This window comes from Coregonus clupeaformis, chromosome 17 (genome assembly GCF_020615455.1).
Source record: "Coregonus clupeaformis isolate EN_2021a chromosome 17, ASM2061545v1, whole genome shotgun sequence".
Classification (NCBI taxonomy): Eukaryota; Metazoa; Chordata; class Actinopteri; order Salmoniformes; family Salmonidae; genus Coregonus; species Coregonus clupeaformis.
In genome coordinates, this window is record NC_059208.1 from 6,644,006 (window position 1) to 6,656,399 (window position 12,394).

The following is a 12,394-nucleotide window of genomic DNA, read 5'->3' on the forward strand; positions in this document are numbered from 1 at the left end:
CGAGAATGTTGCGGGAAAATAAACATCCAGTCAGCGGCAGTCCTGTGGGCGCAAACAGCTCGTTGTTGAGAGGTCGAAAGAGAATGGCAAGAAATGTGCAAGCTAAGAGGCGTGCCACAAACAGGCAAATAACGGCGCAGTACAACAGTGGTGTGCAGAACGGCATCTCGAAACACACAACTCGTTGGTCCTTGTCACACATAGGGCTATTGCAGCAGACGATCACACCGGGTGTCAACAGTACAGGCTGGTAGCGGTGGTGTAATGGTGTGGAGAATATTTTCCTGCCGCACATTAGGTCCCTTGTTACCAATTGAACAAGAATTTCCTGAAGAATTTGGGCTGTTCTGGAGGCAAAGGGAGGTACTAGATGGGTGTACCTAATAAACTGGCAACTGAGGGTATTTAGCTTTCTGTTCATCGACAAGTATGTCACTCGTCCCCGCTACATTGGCTTACTTAGCTTTATTCAGGTCTGCATAAAGGTTCTCTAATTTTAATTATGGGTTATGATCCCTTGAGATCTCATGCTGTGAATTTCATTAAAGTCATGAATAATATTGTAGCTGCCCATACAAATCAAGACAAAGACGAACATAAACACCAAAGGGGTCAGTGAATTCTGGAGAGCGCAAAGACAAAACAACCAAACTAAAATAGACATAAGTCCTGCTCTGTCTTTTCTCCCTATTCCCCACAGTGAAAAGCTCATACACAACAAGAGAGAGAGAGACAAAAGCATGTCTAGTTGAAGAGGCTGACAGAGGTCTGTGTTCCAGCTTTCTAGGGCTTCCAAACATCAGAAGGGCCATTCTCATTCATATCTCCTGCTCCTCTCATCTGTCTTTCAGCAGTAATGAACAGGAGCGAGAGGTAAAGAAGGCTGAGCATTGAAAGATGGGAGAAGATGAAAGCAACCAGACCTCTTTCTTTCTGCCATGAACTCACACACACACGAGCAGCCGCGTGTGTGTGTATTCGGACAGAATTCAGACCCCTTGACTTTTTCCACATTTTGTTACGTTACTGCCTTATTCTAAAATTGAATCTACACACATACCCAATGATGCCAAAGCGAAAACAGATTTTTAGAATAAAAATCAGAAATACCTTATTTACATAAGTATTCAAACCTTTGCTATGAGACTTAAATTGAGCTCAGGTGCATCCTGTTTCCATTGATCATCCTTGAGATGTTTCTACAAATTGATTGAAGTCCACCTGTGGTAAATTCAATTGATTGGACATTATTTGGAAAGGCACACAGCTGTCTATATAAGGTCCCACAGTTGACAGTGCATTCCAGAGCAAAAACCAAGCCATGAGGTCGAAGGAATTGTCCGTAAGGCTCCGACACAGGATTGTGTCGAGGCACAGATCTGGGGAAGGGTACCACAAAATGTCTGCAGCATTGAAGGTCCCCAAGAACACAGTGGCCTCCATCATTCTTAAATGGGAGTTTGGAACCACCAAAGACTCTTACTAGAGCTGGTCGCCCGGCCAAACTGAGCAATCGGGGGAGAAGGGCCTTGGTCAGGGAGGTGACCAAAACCCGATGGTCACTCTGACAGATCTCCAGAGTTTCTCTGTGGAGATGGGAGAACCTTCCAGAAGGACAACCATATCTGCAGCAGTCCACCAATCAGGCCTTTATGGTAGCGTGGCCAGACGGAAGCCACTCCTCAGTAAAAGGCACATGGTAGCCTGCATGAAGTTTGCCAAAAGGCACCTAAAGGACTCTCAGATCATGAGAAACAAGATTCTCTGTCCTGATGAAACCAAGATTGAACTCTTTGGCCTGAATGCCAGGCGTCACATCTGGAGGAAATCAGGCACAGCTCATCACCTGGCCAATACCATCCCTACGGTGAAGCATGCTGGTGGCAGCATCATGCTGTGGGGATGTTTTTCAGCGGCAGGGACTGGGAGACTAGTCAGGATCGAGGGAAAGATGAACGGAGCAAAGTACATAGAGATCCTTGATGAAAACCTGCTCCAGAGCACTCAGGACCTCAGACTGGGGCGAAGGTTCACATTCCAACAGGACAACGACCCTAAGCACACAGCCAAGACAACGCAGGAGTGGCTTCGGGACAAGTCTTTGAAAGTCCCAGCCAGAGCCCGGACTTGAACCCGATCGAACATCTCTGGAGAGACCTGAAAATAGCTGTGTAGCGATGCTCCCCATCCAACCTGACAGAACTTGAGAGGATCTGCAGAGAAGAATGGGAGAAACACCCCAAATACAGGTGTGCCAAGCTTGTAGCGTCATATCCAAGAAGAAGACTTGAAGCTGTAATTTATGCCAAAGGTGATTCAACAAAGTACTGAGTGAAGGGTCTGAATACTTATGTAAATGTGATATTTCAGTTCTTTATTTTTGATAAATCTTTACACAAAAAAAAAAAAAAAATGTTTTGCTTTGTCATTATGGGGTATTGTGTGTAGATGAGGGGAACAAATGACGTAATCCATTTTTGAATAAGGCTGTAATGTAACAAAACGTGGAAAAAGTGAAGGGGTCTGAATAATTTCTGAATGCACTGTATTTCTGCAAATAAAAATTCCTTGGGTAAATTTAAACTAATAGAATAGCACTATATAAGCAGAGTGAGTGTTTTTCTTAATTAGTCATTCTCTGCGTCCACATGCCATGTGCATCGTTGTATTAATGCAAATAAAAATTCCCAGTATAACTTTAAATTAATACAATAGCACTATATAAACAGAGAGAGATTTTCTTAATAACTCAATAAACAGAGGGAATAATGTGACAAAAAATGAAACAAAAGTTAATAATAAACTGCATAAAAATTATTCAGACAATTTCCCTTCATAACTTATAGAAACCAGGGCTTAAGTTAACTGAGAGTGTTTTCCTGGTCTAATGTATGGAAGCTCAGGCGGGATTCAGAGCTCTTTGTCTCCACCGCCGCTGTAATACCAGCGATTAAAAATGAACCGCTGACCTGCGTGTGCACTGGCTCACGTGCACACTTTTAATTAAAACTCTTTAAAAGATAGCACAACCTCTTTAAAAGACGTCTCTGAATGCAGTGGGTGCATCATTCCTAATGTGTTTTCACTGTACCATAGACTAGAGAACAGGGAGCTCCAAAGTCTTACTGTCACTTTCCTGGAAAAGTAAGGAGACCTCCCTCCATCTTTTGAACAGCATAAAGAGTACCTGTAATTATCTAGGTAGTTATTGTAGGTAGTTATAGCCAACTTTACCGGCTAGCAGTCAACACCGCAGCCACTGCTAGCTAGCCAACCTTACCAGCTAGCAGTACTGTAGCAACCAAATACATTACAACGGAACTATTTTATTTGATTAGTGTAATGTTAGCCAGCTACATTCGTTCGCAGCGACGCCGTTTTCCATACTAAGTCAACACCGCAGCCACTGCTAGCTGGCCAACTATACCAGCTAGCAGTACTATAGCAACTAAATACATTTCAACTGAACAATTTGATTAGTGTAAAGTTAGCTAGCTACATAGTTGTCTTGGTATCAAAGACAAAGGTGTAGTATAGATAAACTATCGAGGTTAGCTAGCCAGCTACATTTTCAAACAGTCAACACAGCAGCCACTGCTAGCTAGCCAACATTACCAGCTAGCAGTACTGTATCATTTTAGTCAATGAGAATTATTTGCAACGTAAGCTTCACTTTCTGAACATTCGAGATGTGTAGTCCACTTGTGTAGCTAGCATGACTGACTTTGTGCTAGCTAGCCAAAGTTGAATTACTTCTGCGTTATGAAAGGAACTAGACACGGACATGAATGATCCATTTGTAGTTTGTTGTAACCAAGTATTGGTGCTAAACCGTGTGTTATTGGATGCTAGTTAGCTATGGCGTCATAGGATACGGTGCCCTGGGCGGTTTTCACAGAAGAATACTGTACCAAGTTAGCTAGCTGAATAAACTAAGTTAGTCTATTCCTGGAAACATTGAACTACTGTAGATTACAGCAATTATAATTTCTAAAGTTGAAGTTGGAAGAGTTGTATTTGAGTGTTTCAGTGAAAGGTTAGTGAGAGAGGCCTCGCTTCCCCAGATGTTTAGTTAATTTCATTCCGATCTCCTTTGCATTAGTGTAGCCTTTTCTGTAGCCTGTCAACTATGTGTCTGTCTATCCCTGTTCTCTCCTCTCCGCACAGGCCATACAAACGCCTCACTCCGCGTGGCTGCTGCCTCTCTAACCTGGTGGTCCGTGCACGCACAACCCACGTGGCGTTCCAGGTCTCCGGCAGCCTCTGGAACTGCCGTTCTGCGGCCAACAAGGCAGAGTTCATCTCAGCCTATGCTACCCTCCAGTCCCTCGACTTCTTGGCGCTGACGGAAACATGGATTACCACAGAAAACACTGCTACTCCTACTGCTCTCTCCTTGTCTGACCATGTGTTCTCGCATACCCCGAGAGCATCTGGTCAGCGGGGCGGTGGCACAAGAATCCTCATCTCTCCCAAGTGGACATTCTCTCTTTCTCCCCTGACCCATCTGTCTATCTCCTCATTTGAATTCCATGTTGTCACAGTCACTAGCCCATTCAAGCTTAACATCCTTATCATTTATCGCCCTCCAGGTTCCCTTGGAGAGTTCATCAATGAGCCTGATGCCTTGATAAATTCCTTTCCTGAGGATGGCTCACCCCTCACAGTTCTGGGTGACTTTAACCTCCCTACGTCTACCTTTGACTCATTTCTCTCTGCCTCCTTCTTTCCACTCCTCTCCTCTTTTGACCTCACCCTCTCACCGTCTCCCCCTACTCACAAGGCAGGCAATACGCTTGACCTCATCTTTACTAGATGCTGTTCTTCTACTAATCTCACTGCAACTCCCGTCCAAGTCTCCGACCACTACTTTGTATCCTTTTCTCTCTCGCTCTCCTCCAACACTACTCACTCTGCTCCTACTCAGATGGTAATGTGCCGTCGCGACCTTCGCTCTCTCTCTCCCGCTACTCTCTCCTCTTCCATCCTATCATCTCTTCCCTCTGCTCAATCCTTCTCCCTCCAATCTCCTGATTCTGCCTCCTCAACCCTCCTCTCCTCCCTTTCTGCATCTTTTGATTCTCTATGTCCCCTATCCTCCCGGCCGGCTCGGTCCTCCACTCCTGCTCCGTGGCTTGACGACTCATTGCGAGCTCACAGAACAGGGCTCCGGGCAGCCGAGCGGAAATGGAGGAAAACTAGACTCCCTGCGGACCTGGCATCTTTTCACTCCCTCCTCTACATTTTCTTCCTCTGTTTCTGCTGCTTAAGCCACTTTCTACCACTCTAAATTTCAAGCCTCTGCCTCTAACCCTAGGAAGCTCTTTGCCATCTTCTCCTCCCTGCTAAATCCTCCTCCTCCTCCCCCTCCCTCCTCCCTCTCTGTGGATGACTTCGTCAACCATTTTGAAAAGAAGGTTAACGACATCCGATCCTCATTTATTAAGTCAAATGACAACGCTGGTCCTGCTCACACTGCCCTACCCTATGCTTTTGACTTCTTTCTCCCCTCTCTCTCCAGATGAAATCTTGCGACTTGTGACGGCCGGCCGCCCAACAACCTGCCCACTTGACCCTATCCCCTCCTCTCTTCTCCAGACCATTTCCGGAGACCTTCTCCCTTACCTCACCTCGCTCATCAACTCAACCTTGACCACTGGCTATGTCCCTTCCGTCTTCAAGAGAGCGAGAGTTGCACCCCTTCTCAAAAAACCTACACTCGATCCCTCCGATGTCAACAACTACAGACCAGTATCTCCGCAATGCTAAAGCTAACTCTCTCTCCTCTGCTCTCATCCTTCTAGACCTATCTGCTGCCTTTGATACTGTGAACCATCAGATCCTCCTCTCCACCCTCTCCGAGCTGGGCATCTCCGGCGCGGCTCACTCTTGGATTGCGTCCTACCTCACAGGTTGCTCCTACCAGGTGGCGTGGCGAGAATCTGTCTCCGCACCACGTGCTCTCACCACTGGTGTCCCCCAAGGCTCAGTTCTAGGCCCTCTCCTATTCTCTCTATACACCAAGTCACTTGGTTCTGTCATTTCCTCACATGGTCTCTCCTATCATTGCTACGCAGACGACACACAATGAATCTTCTCCTTTCCCCCTTCCGATAACCAGGTGGCGAATCACATCTCTGCATGTCTGGCAGGCATATCAGTGTGGATGACGGATCACCACCTCAAGCTGAACCTCGGCAAGACGGAGCTGCTCTTCCTCCCGGGGAAGGACTGCCCGCTCCATGATCTCGCCATCACGGTTGACAACTCCGTTGTGTCCTCCTCCTAGAGTGCAAAGAACCTTGGTGTGACCCTGGACAACACCCTGTCGTTCTCCGCTAACATCAAAGCGGTGACCCGATCCTGTAGGTTCATGCTCTACAACATTTGCAGAGTATGACCCTACCTTACACAGGAAGCGGCACAGGTCCTAATCCAGGCACTTGTCATCTCCCGTCTAGATTGCTGCTACTCGCTGTTGGCTGGGCTCCCTGCCTGTGCCATTAAACCCCTACAACTCATCCAGAACGCTGCAGCCCGTCTGGTGTTCAACCTTCCCAAGTCCTCTCACGTCACCCCGCTCCTCCGCACACTCCAATGGCTTCCAGTTGAAGCCCGCATCTGCTACAAGACCATGGTGCTTGCCTACGGAGCTGTGACGGGAACGGCACCGCCGTACCTTCAGGCTCTGATCAGTCCCTACACCCAAACGAGGGCATTGCGTTCATCCACCTCTGGCCTGCTGGCCCCCCTACCTCTGCGGAAGCACAGTTCCCGCTCAGCCCAGTCAAAACTGTTCGCTGCTCTGGCACCCCAATGGTGGAACAAGCTCCCTCACGACGCCAGGACAGCGGAGTCACTCACCACCTTCCGGAGACACTTGAAACCCCACCTCTTTAAGGAATACCTGGGATAGGATAAAGTAATCCTTCTACCCCCCCTTACCCCACCACCACCACAAAAAAAAAAAAAAAAAACATTGTAAAGTGGTTATCCCACTGGCTATAAGGTGAATGCACCAATTTGTAAGTCACTCTGGATAAGATGTCTCATCATGCAATTATGTCTGCTGGTTCTCCCAGTTTAGACCTACAAATGTTACGAATTATAATATGTGCGTTTGTGTATATAATTATACACAAACGCACATCCATCTTTTCCTTTGATTATTCAACCAGCAGATCAGAATACACACACTTGAAACCCCACCTCTTTAAGGAATACCTGGGATAGCATTAAAATAATCATTCTACCCTCCCCCCCAAAAAAAAAAAAAAAATTAAGAATATATTTATATATACAGTGGGGAAAAAAAGTATTTAGTCAGCCACCAATTGTGCAAGTTCTCCCACTTAAAAAGATGAGCGAGGCCTGTAATTTTCATCATAGGTACACGCCAACTATGACAGACAAAATGAGAAAAAAAATCCAGAAAATCACATTGTAGGATTTTTTATGAATTTATTTGCAAATTATGGTGGAAAATAAGTATTTGGTCAATAACAAAAAGTTTCTCAATACTTTGTTATATACCCTTTGTTGGCAATGACACAGGTCAAACGTTTTCTGTAAGTCTTCACAAGGTTTTCACACACTGTTGCTGGTATTTTGGCCCATTCCTCCATGCAGATCTCCTCTAGAGCAGTGATGTTTTGGGACTGTCGCTGGGCAACACGGACTTTCAACTCCCTCCAAAGATTTTCTATGGGGTTGAGATCTGGAGACTGGCTAGGCCACTCCAGGACCTTGAAATGCTTCTTACGAAGCCACTCCTTCGTTGCCCGGGCGGTGTGTTTGGGATCATTGTCATGCTGAAAGACCCAGCCACGTTTCATCTTTAATGCCCTTGCTGATGGAAGGAGGTTTTCACTCAAAATCTCACGATACATGGCCCCATTCATTCTTTCCTTTACACGGATCAGTCGTCCTGGTCCCTTTGCAGAAAAACAGCCCCAAAGCATGATGTTTCCACCCCCATGCTTCACAGTAGGTATGGTGTTCTTTGGATGCAACTCAGCATTCTTTGTCCTCCAAACACGACGAGTTGAGTTTTTACCAAAAAGTTATATTTTGGTTTCATCTGACCATATGACATTCTCCCAATCCTCTTCTGGATCATCCAAATGCACTCTAGCAAACTTCAGACGGGCCTGGACATGTACTGGCTTAAGCAGGGGGACACGTCTGGCACTGCAGGATTTGAGAGTCCCTGGCGGCGTAGTGTGTTACTGATGGTAGGCTTTGTTACTTTGGTCCCAGCTCTCTGCAGGTCATTCACTAGTTCCCCCCGTGTGGTTCTGGGATTTTTGCTCACCGTTCTTGTGATCATTTTGACCCCACGGGGTGAGATATTGCGTGGAGCCCCAGATCGAGGGAGATTATCAGTGGTCTTGTATGTCTTCCATTTCCTAATAATTGCTCCCACAGTTGATTTCTTCAAACCAAGCTGGTTACCTATTGCAGATTCAGTCTTCCCAGCCTGGTGCAGGTCTACAATTTTGTTTCTGGTGTCCTTTGACAGCTCTTTGGTCTTGGCCATAGTGGAGTTTGGAGTGTGACTGTTTGAGGTTGTGGACAGGTGTCTTTTATACTGATAACAAGTTCAAACAGGTGCCATTAATACAGGTAACGAGTGGAGGACAGAGGAGCCTCTTAAAGAAGAAGTTACAGGTCTGTGAGAGCCAGAAATCTTGCTTGTTTGTAGGTGACCAAATACTTATTTTCCACCATAATTTGCAAATAAATTCATAAAAAATCCTACAATGTGATTTTCTGGATTTTTTTTCTCAATTTGTCTGTCATAGTTGACGTGTACCTATGATGAAAATAACAGGCCTCTCTCATCTTTTTAAGTGGGAGAATTTGCACAATTGGTGGCTGACTAAATACTTTTTTTCCCCACTGTATACAGTGAGGGAAAAAAGTATTTGATCCCCTGCTGATTTTGTACGTTTGCCCACTGACAAAGAAATGATCAGTGTATAATTTTAATGGTAGGTTTATTTGAACAGTGAGAGACAGAATAACAACAAAAAAATCCAGAAAAACGCATGTTAAAAATGATATAAATTGATTTGCATTTTATTGAGGGAAATAAGTATTTGATCCCCTCTCAATCAGAAAGATTTCTGGCTCCCAGGTGTCTTTTATACAGGTAACGAGCTGAGATTTAGGAGCACACTCTTAAAGGGAGTGCTCCTAATCTCAGTTTGTTACCTGTATAAAGCAATCAATCAATCAGATTCCAAACTCTCCACAATGGCCAAGACCAAAGAGCTCTCCAAGGATGTCAGGGACAAGATTGCAGACCTACACAAGGCTGGAATGGGCTACAAGACCATCGCCAAGCAGCTTGGTGAGAAGGTGACAACAGTTGGTGCGATTATTCGCAAATGGAAGAAACACAAAAGAACTGTCAATCTCCCTCGGCCTGGGACTCCATGCAATATCTCACCTCGTGGAGTTGCAATGATCATGAGAACGGTGAGGAATCAGCCCAGAACTACACAGGAGGATCTTGGTAATGATCTCAAGGCAGCTGGGACCATAGTCACCAAGAAAACAATTGGTAACATACTACGCCGTGAAGGACTGAAATCCTGCAGCGCCCGCAAGGTCCCCCTGCTCAAGAAAGCACATATACAGGCCCGTCTGAAGTTTGCCAATGAACATCTGAATGATTCAGAGGAGAACTGGGTGACATGGAGGTGAAAACATTAACTCAAACATGGAGGTGGAAACATTATGCTTTGGGGGTGTTTTTCTGCTAAGGGGACAGGACAACTTCACCGCATCAAAGGGATGATGGACGGGGCCATGTACCGTCAAATCTTGGGTGAGAACCTCCTTCCCTCAGCCAGGGCATTGAAAATGGGTTGTGGATGGGTATTCCAGCATGACTATGACCCAAAACACACGGCCAAGGCAACAAAGGAGTGGCTCAAGAAGAAGCACATTAAGGTCCTGGAGTGGCCTAGCCAGTCTCCAGACCTTAATCCCATAGAAAATCTGTGGAGGGAGCTGAAGGTTTGAGTTGCCAAACGTCAGCCTCGAAACCTTAATGACTTGGAGAAGATCTGCAAAGAGGAGTGGGACAAAATCCCTCCTGAGATGTGTGCAAACCTGACCTCTGTGATTGCCAACAAGTACTAAGTCATGTTTTGCAGAGGGGTGAAATACTTATTTCCCTCATTAAAATGCAAATCATTTTATAACATTTTTGACATGCGTTTTTCTGGATTTTTTTGTTGTTATTCTGTCTCTCACTGTTCAAATAAACATACCATTAAAATTATAGACTGATCATTTCTTTGTCAGTGGGCAAACGTACAAAATCAGCAGGGGATCAAATACTTTTTTCCCTCACTGTATATATATATATATATATATATATATATATATTGTAAAGTGGTTGTTCACTAAGGTGAATGCACCAATTTGTAAGTCGCTCTGGATAAGAGCGTCTGCTAAATGACGAAAATGTAAAATAATGGACTTAACATATGAACCAACCGTGTAGAGTTTAAGAAAGATAAACATTCACAGGCTACAAGGAAGCAAAGTGGCACTATACTATACTAAGGAGACAGGGAAATAACTATAGGCTAATCATTTGTAGAGCTGTCCTAAAGGTTACATTTTCCAATAGTCCTAAAATATATTTTGATTTTTTTAATAATATTCCACTATTTATATGCGTGGCTGACAAGAACAACCCCCCACACCACCCCATGTTCTCTGCCATAAAGGCAGTAAGAGAGCATTCCTCTCCTGGAGGAGGACGCTCCTCAGAGATAGCTGTGACAAGAATCATAATTCGCTAATGTTCAGAGGGTTAACAGCCGGTATGAGGAAGAGAGGCGAGGAATGGAGGCAGGGAGAGAGTCGAGGTTCAGAGGTAGAGAGGGGGAAGGGAAAAGGGAGGGAGAGGAAGCGACAGTGTCGGAATAATCCCATGTCAAGACGTACAGTAGCTCACTGTAAACAAACTTCCAACATGTCTTCATCAATGCAGAATGAATGTGTGTTTAGAGATACAGCTAGCTACTGATAGAGCTTCCCGCTTAGTGTTCAAAGTCAACAGGAAAATCTTGTCTCATACTAAAATCCAGTGAAATGAGCAGCTTCATAGACATATTTAGAAAGTTTAGGTTATCTAGGAAAGGGGGGTTTTAAAGATAGTTCACCCAATTCACCAAATTATAAATTGGTTCCCTTACCCTGTAAGCAGTCTATGGACAAATTAAGACAGCCGTCCATGATTTGGTTTGTTCACCTTGTCCATAGACTGCTTTCAGCAGGGGTACTCAAGTACTATTTGAGAATGTACGGTCACACAAATTTCCTAGGTGGCAAAGGTCCGGATGGATAATGTAATGTATCGGCGTAGTTACAAACCCACACCTCTCAACCCATGCGACCCCAAACTGTTCACACCCCTCTTTTTGGCGAAGAGAAAATGTTGCAGTTTTAAAGCTATTTTCCAACAAATCCTTCACATTTTGCATGGGGCAGAGATTCGTTTTTTTTCTGTTTTAAAGCTCATTTCCTGCAATTCTATACATTCTTCCATGTCTTGTGTGTTTATATGATACCAGGGGTCGAAGCCCGGCCGGTGGTCCGTATTGACCCCGTTCTGGGTCCGGACCCGGTCCGCCAGTTGAGTATGGGGGGCTTACAGGTTAAGGAAACCAATGTAATTTTGTAATACCTTTAAAGTGTTGCTCCAGAGGCTGTCATTATTGACCCCAGTAAAAACAACACAAATGGGAGCAGAGGGATATCAATAATGGACCTAACTATAATTTATTAATTTATTACTTTTTTATTCAACCTTTATTTAACTAGGCAAGGCAGTTAAGAATACATTCTTATTTACAATGACGGCAAAACCCGGACGACGATGGGCCAATTGTGCGCCGCCCTATGGACCTCCCAATCACGGCCGGATTGTGATACAGCCTGGAATCGAACCAGGGTCTGTAGTGATGCCTCTAACACTGAGATGCAGTGCCTTAGGCCGCTGCGCCACTTGGGAGCCAATGGTTAGGTAGACAATGGTTAGTTAGACAAGGCAGAGTTGACCAGTCGGAACTAATCCATTCCTAGCCATTACAGTCTCATTATCCCAACTACAGGCTATTAGAGCCTGGTTTAACACACCTGAAGACAGAAAATACACTGCAGGCTATATGTAGTTTATATATGTCACATAATCACACAACATGGGCTTGGTCACAGTGTATATCGTTCACTCATATGACTCTGACTGGTTGGATTTGAGTTTGTGTTCATATATGTTCATTCATTTATGTGCTCTGGCCCACAATATGACCACATTTAATACATAGAATGGAATAGAGTAGAATGGAATGGACTGTTATCCACTGACTCC

At 44.9% G+C, this 12,394-nt stretch overlaps 1 protein-coding gene across 2 annotated transcripts in view; it reads right to left on the reverse strand.

Moving 5' to 3' along the window:
- LOC121586524 (trafficking protein particle complex subunit 9-like) overlaps nucleotides 1-12,394 on the reverse strand; it is a 349,081-nt gene that overhangs the window by 141,454 nt on the left and 195,233 nt on the right. The gene's annotated exons all lie outside the window — the stretch shown is intronic.